Source organism: Pseudophryne corroboree, chromosome 6 (genome assembly GCF_028390025.1).
Source record: "Pseudophryne corroboree isolate aPseCor3 chromosome 6, aPseCor3.hap2, whole genome shotgun sequence".
Classification (NCBI taxonomy): Eukaryota; Metazoa; Chordata; class Amphibia; order Anura; family Myobatrachidae; genus Pseudophryne; species Pseudophryne corroboree.
The window spans coordinates 172,274,208-172,291,328 of NC_086449.1; the positions used below are offsets into that span (position 1 = coordinate 172,274,208).

General features: G+C 44.5%; 1 protein-coding gene across 1 annotated transcript in view; it reads left to right on the forward strand.

Annotated features, from left to right (window-relative positions):
* The first annotated feature begins 275 nt into the window (after window positions 1–275).
* SLC4A5 (solute carrier family 4 member 5) overlaps window positions 276–17,121 on the forward strand; it is a 176,365-nt gene continuing 159,519 nt past the window's right edge. The window contains exon 1 of the mRNA XM_063932112.1: window positions 276–619. The gene's annotated coding sequence lies outside the window, so the exon portion shown is untranslated. The remainder of the gene's footprint in view (window positions 620–17,121) is intronic.

The window sequence follows — 17,121 nt, forward strand, 5'->3', positions numbered from 1 at the left end:
ATTTTTTTTTTTTTTTGCTGCATGAGTATTATTAATGGCTGTCTAGTGTCCTCTGCAGCCTGCTGTCTTCCTGGTGGCACATGTAAGTGCTTAGTAAAAGTTTACTTATAGTACATATATATCCATGCAGGGCCGGATTGATAATGGGGCGGATGGAGCTGCAGCTCCAGGCCCACTACCCAAACAGGCCCACAGCAGCATCTGCCGACTATAATGCTGCAGTAGACCGGAAATAACTCCTGCTACTGTAGTCTGCCAGCGCTCGTCTGAAGCATTCCTTCCCCGCCGCTGCAGCAACACCCCCCACTGCAATACCATCCACCTTACTGGTGGATGAAACACCGCCGCCAGCATACATGTCTTAGCTATGATGGCGGCGCAAATGAAGGCTCCCTAGCCCTCCCTGCGCCGCATACATACTCCGCGCAAGTGACAGCCTGGCGTCTTACATCACAAAGGTGCCGCCCTGCCGCTACTGCTCCCGACATTCCGCCTGTGGTGTGTATGGACTCCACAGCACAGCGGCAAGGCTTCATCAGTCAACACTGACAGCAGCAAAGCAGCTCCGTGAAGGAGGTACGGCGGCGGCAGGGTGTCGGATACTCCTGAATTACTTGAGGTAACACACCTGCAGGCTGCTGCTAATTGCACAACAATAAGTTATGCAGGGCAGCCTGGAAAGCTGAGGCACAGTTTAATAGAGATATGCAGGGTCTGGCTATATGGTTCCTGGATGTCCGGCACTCCTATTAGGCAGAAATAAAGCCCCAGTGCCCTCAGTGAAGATAGAACAATGCCGAAGAAAATAGACAGCGGCACTCTTGGGTCTTTTAATGAAGCAAATAGTGTATTTCAGAACATCACATCAATTAGGAATCTATCTTCAAAGAGTCTATTTTCTTCAGCATTATATATAACAATAAAATCTGGCACACAATGTACTGATACTATAACCCCGGTGCGTAAATCCAACATGGAAGGTCCACCAATGTAGAATGTATATATGTAAAAGGGACAGCACTCAAAGGGTTTCTTCCAACAGCATTACATCAATGTTTGCGTATGACACCGAAACGTTGATGTAATGCTGTTTGCGCTTAGTTGAATACATTATCTATTGGAAGAAATCCTCTGAGGGCTGTCCCTTGGTGAACACAGTGAGCCCGCAAGGCTGCTGTCATTCTGGAGGGCAGGATGACGTGGTAGGGATATTGACGCCCCGGCATCCAGTCTTCCAGCATGTCATACCTAACGCATATATATGGGATGTGGTTGACTTTAGTCTGCGGGAAGGTGAGGTTAGGTTTAGGCTGCGAGGAGGGAGGGTTAAGGTCGGGCTGTGGGAGGGCAGGTTAGCGTTAGGCTGCGGGGAGGGAGGGTTAAGGTTAGGCTGTGGGAGGGCAGGTTAGCGTTAGGCTGTGGGAGGGAGGGTTAAGGTTGGGCTGTGGGAGGGCAGGTTAGCGTTAGGCTGTGGGAGGGAGGGTTAAGGTTGGGCTGTGGGAGGGCAGGTTAGCGTTAGGCTGTGGGAGGGACGGTTAAGGTTGGGCTGTGGGAGGGCAGGTTAGCGTTAGGCTGTGGGAGGGAGGGTTAAGGTTGGGCTGTGGGAGGGCAGGTTAGCGTTAGGCTGTGGGAGGGAGGGTTAAGGTTGGGCTGTGGGAGGGCAGGTTAGCGTTAGGCTGTGGGAGGGAGGGTTAAGGTTGGGTTGTGGGAGGGCAGGTTAGCGTTAGGCTGTGGGAGGGAGGGTTAAGGTTGGGCTGTGGGAGGGCAGGTTAGCGTTAGGCTGTGGGAGGGAGGGTTAAGGTTGGGTTGTGGGAGGGCAGGTTAGCGTTAGGCTGTGGGAGGGAGGGTTAAGGTTGGGCTGTGGGAGGGCAGGTTAGCGTTAGGCTGTGGGAGGGAGGGTTAAGGTTGGGCTGTGGGACGGCAGGTTAGCGTTAGGCTGTGGGAGGGAGGGTTAGGCTGCAGGGAAGTGGGGTTAGGTTTAGGCTGCCAGGAGGGAGGGATAGGTTGTGGGAGGGAAGGAGAGGATTAGGCTGCGGGAGGGGAGGTTAGGCTTAGGCTGCGGGAGGGAGGGGGAGGATTAGGGTAACCTGCCTCCTGCGCTCCTGCTGAGATTTCAAGCAGTCGGGATGCCGATATCGGTATTCTGACCGTCGGCATCCAGGCTGCCAGTATCCTGTACCCAACCCACTCCCTTATAATAGAATACATAGCCAGTAGCCCCCACATAAGGATGAAACACTCCAAGCGTAATATAAAAAGAGACAGTCAGCAGAAATTCGGTCAACGTTGCAATGCCTTTACTCTGTCCTGATGAAAATGTCAGAGGAAAGCCACCTGATACCTTTCTCTCTCTCTCTCTTCATATACATACTGTATATAAGAAATATATATATATAATATATATACAGTATATATAAATACGGGTCTAGTTTCTTCATTTATATTGAAGTCCTGTGAGTGCTGTCTAATCAACTACCGTAAATATGTATATAGATAGATTAGATAAAGTACCAATCAATCAGCTCCTAACTGGCGTTGTTTGAAAAAATTACGGGAGCTGGTGGGCTGGTACTTTATCTCCATACACATTATCTCTTTCCAAAGTTTAGTACATAGAGCTCAAAGACATTTACAAGCTAAACACCCACACTGGACCACCCATTCTTTGTTTACAGCTCACTTGTGGTGTGAATGTATGTATGTAAATATATATATATATATATATATATATATATACATACATACATACATACATACATACACACACAGACACAGACACAGACACACACACACACACACACACACACACACACATACGTGCATATGTGTGTACGAGATATGGCTATTAAATAAAGAGACTGATGTTATAATTTATGTTTATCTATATTAAGTACATTTTAACTCCATTCTTTTACTATGGGGTGTATTCAATTGTTGTCGGAAACTGCCGTTTTGTTGGAAAGATGGCAGTTCCAACCTATTCAATGCGGCCCCATTTTTTCCGACAAGTCAGGAAATCCGACTTGTCGGAAAGCTGTCGCAATTGTCAGAAGTGCGGCCAAACCAGACAGGTTTTAGCCCCGTTTCCGCCAATGTCAATCCGGCTTTAAAAAAAGGCAGATTGCCATTTTCGGGAACGGGACAAACCTGTTGAGTTTGGTCAGCATTGAATACACTCATGTTGGATAATGGATCCTTTCTGTCGGATAGGATCCGACATGAATTGAATACACCCCTATGTATTACCCTTCTGCATCCACACATTGCTGCATTCTTATTTTCCATTGACCAAAGCTGTTTCTCTGGCAAAAACTGCTTCACAGAGAGAGCTGTGTGTGCTGGTGCGCTGTCCTGATGGAGACCTCAAATGTGGCCTCTTTTTTCTGATTCTTTCCCACAAAGTTTCTAGAACATTGATTCACGGTTGCGTTTCTGGTACTCTGTCTGGTAGTCTGTCAAATTAATATCCTTGATATCAAAGAAAGCAATATGTCTTTGAATTTGGATTTGCTTTGACATGCTTTCTTCATTCTTGGTGATGATGGTTGCATTTTATTAATAAACCATAGTTTGTGGGAGGGTTTATGTATTTCTTATTCACTGGTCAATAATAAAATAGGTGACGTGTGCTTCATATAAGCAGAGGGGAAGGAGGTTGAGGTGGTTGAAAGTAGATGAGTAGCTATTCCCCAGATGGCGCTAGTCACACCCCAGAGCACAGACCACACCTCCACGTCATTGGCTACACCCTTATATATGTAGTCACACCCCCACAATGCTGGCCACACCCCCTGCGGCGGCACGCAATAGGCCCTTCATAAATTTCAGCTCCAGGCCCATGAGAACCTTAATCTGGCACTGTATCCATGTGCATACATACATACATATATATATATATACACATGTATATACATACAAATAAACACACACACATATGATATATATACATGTGTATATATAAATGTACTGTATGTATGTATATATATATATATATGTATGTATGCATGTTTAATATGCTATGTATATGGGTATATGTATGTGAGTATATATATATATATATATATATATATATATAGGTGTATATATGGTATGTATATTAGAGATGAGCGCCTGAAATTTTTCGGGTTTTGTGTTTTGGTTTTGGGTTCGGTTCCGCGGCCGTGTTTTGGGTTCGAACGCGTTTTGGCAAAACCTCAGCGAATTTTTTTTGTCGGATTCGGGTGTGTTTTGGATTCGGGTGTTTTTTTCAAAAAACACTAAAAAACAGCTTAAATCATAGAATTTGGGGGTCATTTTGATCCCAAAGTATTATTAACCTCAAAAACCATAATTTACACTCATTTTCAGTCTATTCTGAATACCTCACACCTCACAATATTATTTTTAGTCCTAAAATTTGCACCGAGGTCGCTGTGTGAGTAAGATAAGCGACCCTAGTGGCCGACACAAACACCGGGCCCATCTAGGAGTGGCACTGCAGTGTCACGCAGGATGTCCCTTCCAAAAAACCCTCCCCAAACAGCACATGACGCAAAGAAAAAAAGAGGCGCAATGAGGTAGCTGTGTGAGTAAGATTAGCGACCCTAGTGGCCGACACAAACACCGGGCCCATCTAGGAGTGGCACTGCAGTGTCACGCAGGATGGCCCTTCCAAAAAACCCTCCCCAAACAGCACATGACGCAAAGAAAAAAAGAGGCGCAATGAGGTAGCTGTGTGAGTAAGATTAGCGACCCTAGTGGCCGACACAAACACCGGGCCCATCTATCGCCTGCCTAGAGAAGTGGAACCTAGATGGTATTTGGTAACGGGGGCACACTGCCTCAATAAATTGTCTAGTTCCCTGTGAACTAACGGCGGATACCGGACGCACGTCTAACACCAACATAGTTGTCAAGGCCTCAGTTATCCGCTTTGCAGCAGGATGACTGCTGTGATATTTCATCTTCCTCGCAAAGGACTGTTGAACAGTCAATTGCTTACTGGAAGTAGTACAAGTGGGCTTACGACTTCCCCTCTGGGATGACCATCGACTCCCAGCAGCAACAACAGCAGCGCCAGCAGCAGTAGGCGTTACACGCAAGGATGCATCGGAGGAATCCCAGGCAGGAGAGGAATCGTCAGAATTGCCAGTGACATGGCCTGCAGGACTATTGGCATTCCTGGGGAAGGAGGAAATTGACACTGAGGGAGTTGGTGGGGTGGTTTGCGTGAGCTTGGTTACAAGAGGAAGGGATTTACTGGTCAGTGGACTGCTTCCGCTGTCACCCAAAGTTTTTGAACTTGTCACTGACTTATTATGAATGCGCTGCAGGTGACGTATAAGGGAGGATGTTCCGAGGTGGTTAACGTCCTTACCCCTACTTATTACAGCTTGACAAAGGGAACACACGGCTTGACACCTGTTGTCCGCATTTCTGGTGAAATACCTCCACACCGAAGAGCTGATTTTTTTGGTATTTTCACCTGGCATGTCAACGGCCATATTCCTCCCACGGACAACAGGTGTCTCCCCGGGTGCCTGACTTAAACAAACCACCTCACCATCAGAATCCTCCTGGTCAATTTCCTCCCCAGCGCCAGCAACACCCATATCCTCCTCATCCTGGTGTACTTCAACACTGACATCTTCAATCTGACTATCAGGAACTGGACTGCGGGTGCTCCTTCCAGCACTTGCAGGGGGCGTGCAAATGGTGGAAGGCGCATGCTCTTCACGTCCAGTGTTGGGAAGGTCAGGCATCGCAACCGACACAATTGGACTCTCCTTGTGGATTTGGGATTTCGAAGAATGCACAGTTCTTTGCTGTGCTGCTTTTGCCAGCTTGAGTCTTTTCATTTTTCTAGCGAGAGGCTGAGTGCTTCCATCCTCATGTGAAGCTGAACCACTAGCCATGAACATAGGCCAGGGCCTCAGCCGTTCCTTGCCACTCCGTGTCGTAAATGGCATATTGGCAAGTTTACGCTTCTCCTCCGACAATTTTATTTTAGGTTTTGGAGTCCTTTTTTTTCTGATATTTGGTGTTTTGGATTTGACATGCTCTGTACTATGACATTGGGCATCGGCCTTGGCAGACGACGTTGCTGGCATTTCATCGTCTCGGCCATGACTAAACTAAAAGGCACCTCAGGTAAACAATGGAGATGGATACTAGTATACAATTATGGACGGGCTGCCGAGTGCCGACACAGAGGTAGCCACAGCCGTGAACTACCGCACTGTACTGTGTCTGCTGCTAATATAGACTGGTTGATAAAGAGATAGTATACTCGTAACTAGTATGTATGTATAAAGAAAGAAAAAAAAACCACGGTTAGGTGGTATATACAATTATGGACGGGCTGCCGAGTGCCGACACAGAGGTAGCCACAGCCGTGAACTACCGCACTGTACTGTGTCTGCTGCTAATATATAGACTGGTTGATAAAGAGATAGTATACTCGTAACTAGTATGTATGTATAAAGAAAGAAAAAAAAACCACGGTTAGGTGGTATATACAATTATGGACGGGCTGCCGAGTGCCGACACAGAGGTAGCCACAGCCGTGAACTACCGCACTGTACTGTGTCTGCTGCTAATATAGACTGGTTGATAAAGAGATAGTATACTCGTAACTAGTATGTATGTATAAAGAAAGAAAAAAAAACCACGGTTAGGTGGTATATACAATTATGGACGGGCTGCCGAGTGCCGACACAGAGGTAGCCACAGCCGTGAACTACCGCACTGTACTGTGTCTGCTGCTAATATATAGACTGGTTGATAAAGAGATAGTATACTCGTAACTAGTATGTATGTATAAAGAAAGAAAAAAAAACCACGGTTAGGTGGTATATACAATTATGGACGGGCTGCCGAGTGCCGACACAGAGGTAGCCACAGCCGTGAACTACCGCACTGTACTGTGTCTGCTGCTAATATATAGACTGGTTGATAAAGAGATAGTATACTCGTAACTAGTATGTATGTATAAAGAAAGAAAAAAAAACCACGGTTAGGTGGTATATACAATTATGGACGGGCTGCCGAGTGCCGACACAGAGGTAGCCACAGCCGTGAACTACCGCACTGTACTGTGTCTGCTGCTAATATATAGACTGGTTGATAAAGAGATAGTATACTCGTAACTAGTATGTATGTATAAAGAAAGAAAAAAAAACCACGGTTAGGTGGTATATACAATTATGGACGGGCTGCCGAGTGCCGACACAGAGGTAGCCACAGCCGTGAACTACCGCACTGTACTGTGTCTGCTGCTAATATAGACTGGTTGATAAAGAGATAGTATACTCGTAACTAGTATGTATGTATAAAGAAAGAAAAAAAAACCACGGTTAGGTGGTATATACAATTATGGATGGGCTGCCGAGTGCCGACACAGAGGTAGCCACAGCCGTGAACTACCGCACTGTACTGTGTCTGCTGCTAATATATAGACTGGTTGATAAAGAGATAGTATATTCGTAACTAGTATGTATGTATAAAGAAAGAAAAAAAAACCACGGTTAGGTGGTATATACAATTATGGACGGGCTGCCGAGTGCCGACACAGAGGTAGCCACAGCCGTGAACTACCGCACTGTACTGTGTCTGCTGCTAATATATAGACTGGTTGATAAAGAGATAGTATACTCGTAACTAGTATGTATGTATAAAGAAAGAAAAAAAAACCACGGTTAGGTGGTATATACAATTATGGACGGGCTGCCGAGTGCCGACACAGAGGTAGCCACAGCCGTGAACTACCGCACTGTACTGTGTCTGCTGCTAATATAGACTGGTTGATAAAGAGATAGTATACTCGTAACTAGTATGTATGTATAAAGAAAGAAAAAAAACCCACGGTTAGGTGGTATATACAATTATGGACGGGCTGCCGAGTGCCGACACAGAGGTAGCCACAGCCGTGAACTACCGCACTGTACTGTGTCTGCTGCTAATATATAGACTGGTTGATAAAGAGATAGTATACTCGTAACTAGTATGTATGTATAAAGAAAGAAAAAAAAACCACGGTTAGGTGGTATATACAATTATGGACGGGCTGCCGAGTGCCGACACAGAGGTAGCCACAGCCGTGAACTACCGCACTGTACTGTGTCTGCTGCTAATATAGACTGGTTGATAAAGAGATAGTATACTCGTAACTAGTATGTATGTATAAAGAAAGAAAAAAAAACCACGGTTAGGTGGTATATACAATTATGGACGGGCTGCCGAGTGCCGACACAGAGGTAGCCACAGCCGTGAACTACCGCACTGTACTGTGTCTGCTGCTAATATATAGACTGGTTGATAAAGAGATAGTATACTCGTAACTAGTATGTATGTATAAAGAAAGAAAAAAAAACCACGGTTAGGTGGTATATACAATTATGGACGGGCTGCCGAGTGCCGACACAGAGGTAGCCACAGCCGTGAACTACCGCACTGTACTGTGTCTGCTGCTAATATAGACTGGTTGATAAAGAGATAGTATACTCGTAACTAGTATGTATGTATAAAGAAAGAAAAAAAAACCACGGTTAGGTGGTATATACAATTATGGACGGGCTGCCGAGTGCCGACACAGAGGTAGCCACAGCCGTGAACTACCGCACTGTACTGTGTCTGCTGCTAATATATAGACTGGTTGATAAAGAGATAGTATACTCGTAACTAGTATGTATGTATAAAGAAAGAAAAAAAAACCACGGTTAGGTGGTATATACAATTATGGACGGGCTGCCGAGTGCCGACACAGAGGTAGCCACAGCCGTGAACTACCGCACTGTACTGTGTCTGCTGCTAATATAGACTGGTTGATAAAGAGATAGTATACTCGTAACTAGTATGTATGTATAAAGAAAGAAAAAAAAACCACGGTTAGGTGGTATATACAATTATGGACGGGCTGCCGAGTGCCGACACAGAGGTAGCCACAGCCGTGTACTACCGCACTGTACTGTGTCTGCTGCTAATATATAGACTGGTTGATAAAGAGATAGTATACTCGTAACTAGTATGTATGTATAAAGAAAGAAAAAAAAACCACGGTTAGGTGGTATATACAATTATGGACGGGCTGCCGAGTGCCGACACAGAGGTAGCCACAGCCGTGAACTACCGCACTGTACTGTGTCTGCTGCTAATATATAGACTGGTTGATAAAGAGATAGTATACTCGTAACTAGTATGTATGTATAAAGAAAGAAAAAAAAACCACGGTTAGGTGGTATATACAATTATGGACGGGCTGCCGAGTGCCGACACAGAGGTAGCCACAGCCGTGAACTACCGCACTGTACTGTGTCTGCTGCTAATATATAGACTGGTTGATAAAGAGATAGTATACTCGTAACTAGTATGTATGTATAAAGAAAGAAAAAAAAACCACGGTTAGGTGGTATATACAATTATGGACGGGCTGCCGAGTGCCGACACAGAGGTAGCCACAGCCGTGAACTACCGCACTGTACTGTGTCTGCTGCTAATATAGACTGGTTGATAAAGAGATAGTATACTCGTAACTAGTATGTATGTATAAAGAAAGAAAAAAAAACCACGGTTAGGTGGTATATACAATTATGGACGGGCTGCCGAGTGCCGACACAGAGGTAGCCACAGCCGTGAACTACCGCACTGTACTGTGTCTGCTGCTAATATATAGACTGGTTGATAAAGAGATAGTATACTCGTAACTAGTATGTATGTATAAAGAAAGAAAAAAAAACCACGGTTAGGTGGTATATACAATTATGGACGGGCTGCCGAGTGCCGACACAGAGGTAGCCACAGCCGTGAACTACCGCACTGTACTGTGTCTGCTGCTAATATATAGACTGGTTGATAAAGAGATAGTATACTCGTAACTAGTATGTATGTATAAAGAAAGAAAAAAAAACCACGGTTAGGTGGTATATACAATTATGGACGGGCTGCCGAGTGCCGACACAGAGGTAGCCACAGCCGTGAACTACCGCACTGTACTGTGTCTGCTGCTAATATAGACTGGTTGATAAAGAGATAGTATACTCGTAACTAGTATGTATGTATAAAGAAAGAAAAAAAAACCACGGTTAGGTGGTATATACAATTATGGACGGGCTGCCGAGTGCCGACACAGAGGTAGCCACAGCCGTGAACTACCGCACTGTACTGTGTCTGCTGCTAATATAGACTGGTTGATAAAGAGATAGTATACTCGTAACTAGTATGACTATAAAGAAAGAAAAAAAAACCACGGTTAGGTGGTATATACAATTATGGACGGGCTGCCGAGTGCCGACACAGAGGTAGCCACAGCCGTGAACTACCGCACTGTACTGTGTCTGCTGCTAATATAGACTGGTTGATAAAGAGATAGTATACTACTAATATTATATATACTGGTGGTCAGGTCACTGGTCACTAGTCACACTGGCAGTGGCACTCCTGCAGCAAAAGTGTGCACTGTTTAATTTTAATATAATATTATGTACTCCTGGCTCCTGCTATAACCTATAACTGGCACTGCAGTAGTGCTCCCCAGTCTCCCCCACAATTATAAGCTGTGTGAGCTGAGCACAGTCAGATATATATATATACATTGATGCAGCACACTGAGCTGAGCAGTGCACACAGATATGGTATGTGACTGAGTCACTGTGTGTATCGTTTTTTTCAGGCAGAGAACGGATATATTAAATAAAACAAACAACTGCACTGTCTGGTGGTCACTGTGGTCGTCAGTCACTAAACTCTGCACTCTCTTCTACAGTATCACAGCCTCAGGTCAATCTCTCTCTCTCTCTCTCAACCCTAATCTAAATGGAGAGGACGCCAGCCACGTCCTCTCCCTATCAATCTCAATGCACGTGTGAAAATGGCGGCGACGCGCGGCTCCTTATATAGAATCCGAGTCTCGCGAGAATCCGACAGCGTCATGATGACGTTCGGGCGCGCTCGGGTTAACCGAGCAAGGCGGGAGGATCCGAGTCTGCTCGGACCCGTGAAAAAAACATGAAGTTCGTGCGGGTTCGGATTCAGAGAAACCGAACCCGCTCATCTCTAATGTATATGTGTAGATATATATATATACACTGCTCAAAAAAATAAAGGGAACACTAAAATAACACATCCTAGATCTGAATGAATGAAATATTCTTATTAAATACTTTGTTCTTTACATAGTTGAATGTGCTGACAGCAAAATCACACAAATCAATGGAAATCAAATTTATTAACCCATGGAGGTCTGGATTTGGAGTCACCCTCAAAATTAAAGTGGAAAAACACACTACAGGCTGATCCAACTTTGATGTAATGTCCTTAAAACAAGTCAAAATGAGGCTCAGTAGTGTGTGTGGCCTCCACGTGCCTGTATGACCTCCCTACAACCCACACAAGTGGCTCAGGTAGTGCAGCTCATCCAGGATGGCACATCAATGCGAGCTGTGGCAAGAAGGTTTGCTGTGTCTGTCAGCGTAGTGTCCAGAGCATGGAGGCGCTACCAGGAGACAGGCCAGTACATCAGGAGATGTGGAGGAGGCCGTAGGAGGGCAACAACCCAGCAGCAGGACCGCTACCTCTGCCTTTGTGCAAGGAGGAACAGGAGGAGCACTACCAGAGCCCTGCAAAATGACCTCCAGCAAGCCACAAATGTGCATGTGCCACTGTCTACTCAAACGATCAGAAACAGACTCCATGAGGATGGTATGAGGGCACGACGTCCACAGGTGGGGGTTGTGCTTACAGCCCAACACCGTGCAGGACATTTGGCATTTGCCAGAGAACACCAAGATTGACAAATTCGCCACTGACACCCTGTGCTCTTCACAGATGAAGCAGGTTCTCACTGAGCACATGTGACAGACGTGACAGAGTCTGGAGACGCCAAGGAGAATGTTCTGCTGCCTGCAACATCCTTCAGCATGACCGGTTTGGCAGTGGATGAGTAATGGTGTGGGGTGGCATTTCTTTGGGGGGCCGCACAGCCCTCCATGGGCTCGCCAGAGGTAGCCTGACTGCCATTAGGTACCGAGATGAGATCCTCAGACACCTTGTGAGACCATATGCTGGTGCGGTTGGCCCTGGGTTCCTCCTAATGCAAGACAATGCTAGACCTCATGTGGCTGGAGTGTGTCAGCAGTTCCTGCAAGACGAAGGCATTGATGCTATGGACTGGCCCGCCCGTTCCCCAGACCTGAATCCAATTGAGCACATCTGGGACATCATGTCTCGCTCCATCCACCAACGCTACGTTGCACCACAGACTGTCCAGGAGTTGGTGGATGCTTTAGTCCAGGTCTGGGAGGAGATCCCTCAGGAGACCATCCGCCACCTCATCAGGAGCATGCCCAGGAGTTGTAGGGAGGTCATACAGGCACATGGAGGCCACACACACTACTGAGCCTCATTTTGACTTGTTTTAATGACATTACATCAAAGTTGGATCAGCCTGTAGTGTGTTTTTCCACTTTAATTTTGAGTGTGACTCCAAATCCAGACCTCCATGGGTTAATAAATTTGATTTCCATTGATAATTTTTTTGTGATTTTTTTGTCAGCACATTCAACTATGTAAAGAACAAAGTATTTAATACGAATATTTCATTCATTCAGATCTAGGATGTGTTATTTTAGTGTTCCCTTTATTTTTTTGAGCAGTGTGTGTGTGTGTATATATATATATATATATATATACACACAGACACACTAGTTTTACGGACCCAGCGTATACTGGGTCATCTCAGTCCCCACCCCTGTGATTGGCTCCACCCAGTTCTGGAAACCCCCCCATGCAAATCCTGAGTTTGCCACTAAGACTGCAAGCAATAAGCTGCATGCATGATGAAAAACTGCCTCTGCATGAATGAGGATAGCCCTGTGGCATTACAGTCAATGCATATAATTCCATCCAAAAATTAATTGTCTAGTGGGTGACACTAGCCCTTATTTCTCTCCAAGTTATCATCTCTAAAACGGACATCTGTGTAATGTATGAGAGAGCAGTTCCAGACTGAACCTTGAAGATCACACAGGGAATTATTCCCATCAACAGCAGCAGATGGATTATAGAGAGAGCTCTGCTCTTAGAAGAACAATGTATGGTGCTTTTATGGGTATAAACAAGACAAATCACCGTGACATGTTATAAGTGTAAGTGTGGAAGAGACAGACCTAGATTATAGTGAGGGCAGCATGTGACAGACAAAGAGAGAGAGAGAGAGAGAGAGAGAGAGAGAGCTTATTGGATAGAAATGATCAGGAAATGTCACATAGAATTGTGCTTTACCTGTAAGAGAAATCTATCTATCTATCTATCTATCTATCTATCTATCTATCTATCTATCTATCTATCTATCTAGTATCTATCTCTCAGTTCTGAATCATTATGTTCAATGTCCCAGCAGATACTGAAGCATGTAACATAATTCATTAAACCAATAAGCAATATTGAAAATAAGATATCAGGAAATGGGAATTAATTCATTGAAGGCACTACAGATACACAACAATGAGATAGGAAATGAATTTGTATAGATCGCATAGCATGTATTATACAATACGTTCTTTGTTAAAGTCAATTTGTTTGGAAATTCTGCTTTTATTCTTCTAGTAGACCTAAAAGAACAAAAAAATTACAAGGGCCCTCATTCCGAGTTGTTCGCTCGCAAGCTGCTTTTAGCAGCTTTGCAGACGCTAAGCCGCCGCCTACTGGGAGTGAATCTTAGCTTAGCAAAATTGCGAACGAAATATTCTCTAAATTGCGATTAGAAATTTCTTTGCAGTTTCTGAGTAGCTCGAGACTTACTCTGCCACTGCGATCAGTTCAGTCAGTTTCGTTCCTGGTTTGACGTCACAAACACACCCAGCGTTCGCCCAAACACTCCCCCGTTTCTCCAGCCACTCCCACGTTTTTCCCAGAAACGGCAGCGTTTTTTCACACACTCCCATAAAACGTCCAGTTTCCGCCCAGAAACACCCACATCCTGTCAATCACAATACGATCACCAGAACGAAGAAAAATCCTCGTTATGCCGTGAGTAAAATACCAAACTTCTTAGCAAATTTACTTGGCGTAGTCGCAGTGCGAACATTGCGCATGCGCAATTAGCGGAAAATCGCTGCGATGCAAAGAAAATTACCAAGCGAACAACTCGGAATGACCTCCAATGTGTAGTACTTTCTTTTCTCACTGGGCACAAGAATCGCACCACGTGCAGATGATATATAGTGGGTCATTCCGACCCGATCGCTCACTGCAGTTGTCCGCAGCGATCAGATCGGAACTGCGCATGTGCCGGCGCTGCAGTGCGCCGGCGCATGCAGGACAGCCGAAGGCCGTCGTTCCCTAGCGATCGCCTCTGCCTGATTGACAGGCAGAGGCGGTCGCTGGGTAGGAGGGGGCGGCACGGTGGCTTTTGGCCGCCGTTTTGGGGGCGCAGTCCGTCCAACTCAGGCATGGCCAGACCGTGCGGGGGGTGGGCCGCAGCGGCTGTGTGATGTCACACGCAGCTGCTGCGACCAGGGGCAGCGACGAGCAACTCCCAGTCAGCCGCATGAGCTGCGCTGGCCGGGAGTTACTCAACAAGTACAAAAGCGATGCTTTTGTACTTGTGCAGGGGGGGGGGGGCGGACGGACATGCGGAGCGAGCTAACCCTGTGCTGGGCGGCCGCCCGCATGTCTGGGAACCTGATCGTAGCTGTGCTGAATTTAGCACAGCTATGATCAACTCGGAATGACCCCCATAGTCATCCTAAATCCTAATGACTGAAATGCATTGACTTAAAGAAGTGTGAGAGGATATTCTCCATTTTATCTTATGGAGGTACATTGTATCTTTACCCATTGATTTTGGTAATGGGTAGCTATACATTTTCCATCTTACCTCCTGGAATTTTTTTTGTGTTTACTTACTTGTCTAATTTTTTTTATCATTGCTTACTTTTTAACTTGCATGGGGAGTCAATTTTTAAATGTAATACCTATTACCTTTGGGTTATTTTTTTATGCTTCCTCAAGAGGAACAGCACCTTCATAAAAAGAGTGAATCACAAAGAAACCTTTATAAGAGTTCTACAAACTTTATGACCGTGAGTGGGCTATGCTTGGTGTACATTTCCACTAAAGAAACCTTAAGTGCATAGCACCTCCTCTATAAAGAGTGGATTGTGCCTTTCCTAAGTGTATTGAGAGTGGTTATGTGAGAGAGACACTTGTAGAAGCCTTTATGGACGTAAGTCATAATTGTCAGGTGTTAATGGGGTTACACCCACCCTTTTTTCTACTAGAAGTCTACATAAAAGAAAAGGAATACCTAAATACAACAAAGATACCTTTATGTGTATGCAACAAACCCCTCCAGTTTGAGTCTGGCACACCCTATTTTAATGTCCTTCGTGGTTGAGAATTACATCTTATCTTCCTTTAAACACCCTTTTCCTATATCATCTGCACAGGGCGGGATTCTTGTGTCCATGAGAAAATAAAGTAACACACATTGGAATTTATTGTTCTTTTATGTCTATGAGACAAAAAGAAAAAAGTGGATTTTCCAAAAAAGAGAGAAGGAAATTGTGTAACAAGGTGCGTATTGTATAATACATGTTATATACACAGTTACATAGTTGGTGAGGTTGAAAGAAGACAAAATGTCCATCGAGTTCAACCTGTATTATGAAATTAAATATCATTTAGAAGCTGTAACCTTGGATATTTCTATCAGTTAGGAATTTATCTAATCCATTTTTAAACTTATTTAGTGAGTCCACCATTACTACCTCCTCTGGTAGAGAATTCCAAATACTTATTGCTCTTACTGTAAAGAACCCTTTCCTCCGTTGTGTATGATTTTTTTCTCTGATTCATTGCCATCTCCTGATATCCAGCGGTCCTTTTGAAATGCGGTGACATTTCAGCGTGTTATATAGGGTGAGGCGGCTTTGAGGATCCATCAATTTCATTTGTTGTTTGTCAAAATTATAAAAAAAAATAGCTAAATAATGTTCATCAAATCAAGGTTTTTTGTCAGAGGATTTGTGATATTAGTGCAAAATTTCCAAGGATGGGTGGGGTGTATCAAGCCTTGCAGACATAGGCGTTACTATAATGAGTGCAGTGTGTGCGGTGATGGGGGGCCCACACCGCACACCTTGCACTTATGTTTAATAACTTACCTCTGCAGAGTCCCACATCAGCGCTGCTGCCCCCGGATAAATCACTTGGAAAATGGTGTGGCAGTCATTTTCCTGGTGGTTCGCGCATGTGCAGTACAGCTCTGTCTCTGGGAACATTGCGGGTGCCATGTTTCTGAAGGTCTGCGCATGCGCAGACTGTGCGGAAATGCAGAGAGGAGGGGGCCCCTGCATACGTACCTCCTACACTCTTAAAACAGCTATGCTTGGAGAGAGATAAAATGGAGTACTGTAGTTACCAAAATAATCTAATCAGCTTCTTATAATTTGTTAAAAATGGTTTTTGACTACCAGAGTATAGCAAAACCAGAACAAACAGTAAACATGCTACGGTAAACTTTAAAAACCAAAACCAGATAATACAAATAATTCAATTCAATTAAAAAGCTGAAGATTAGTTAGTACAGGACAAAAGTATTTTTATCATTATAAAATGGGATGTAACTATGTTTCCACAAGTAATGATCTGTTACAGTATTTTATGTGGCGTAAATCTGCATGTATTAGGATAAAACCTTACGGTTGTAAAATAATTACAGCAATCTCTTGAGTGAACACACTAGCAATTGGCATGTAGACATCACCATCTTGTGGAGAATTTAGGTGTTGCAGTCAGTAAAAGTTACTCAAAGTTACAAAAGCAAAAATGACTTCAATTTAAAAAAAAAATATTCATTTACATGGCTGTGCCAATTTTTATTTACAATTATGGAAGCCCTTGAAATAATACAATAGGGGATTAGTTAACTAAATACTTTTTTAGTGGCTCTAGTACAGCGGTGGCCAACCTGTGGCTCTTGAGCCGCATGTGGCTCTTTCTTTCTTCAAATGTGTCTCCAGATTCTCGAAGTCACATGACCACAACATATCCGGTAATTAATGCACTCCAGAAAGACACATAGCAGCACTATGGGGACTGAGAACTGAGGGAGCCAGATACTAGAGGTGAAATACCCACCGCCAA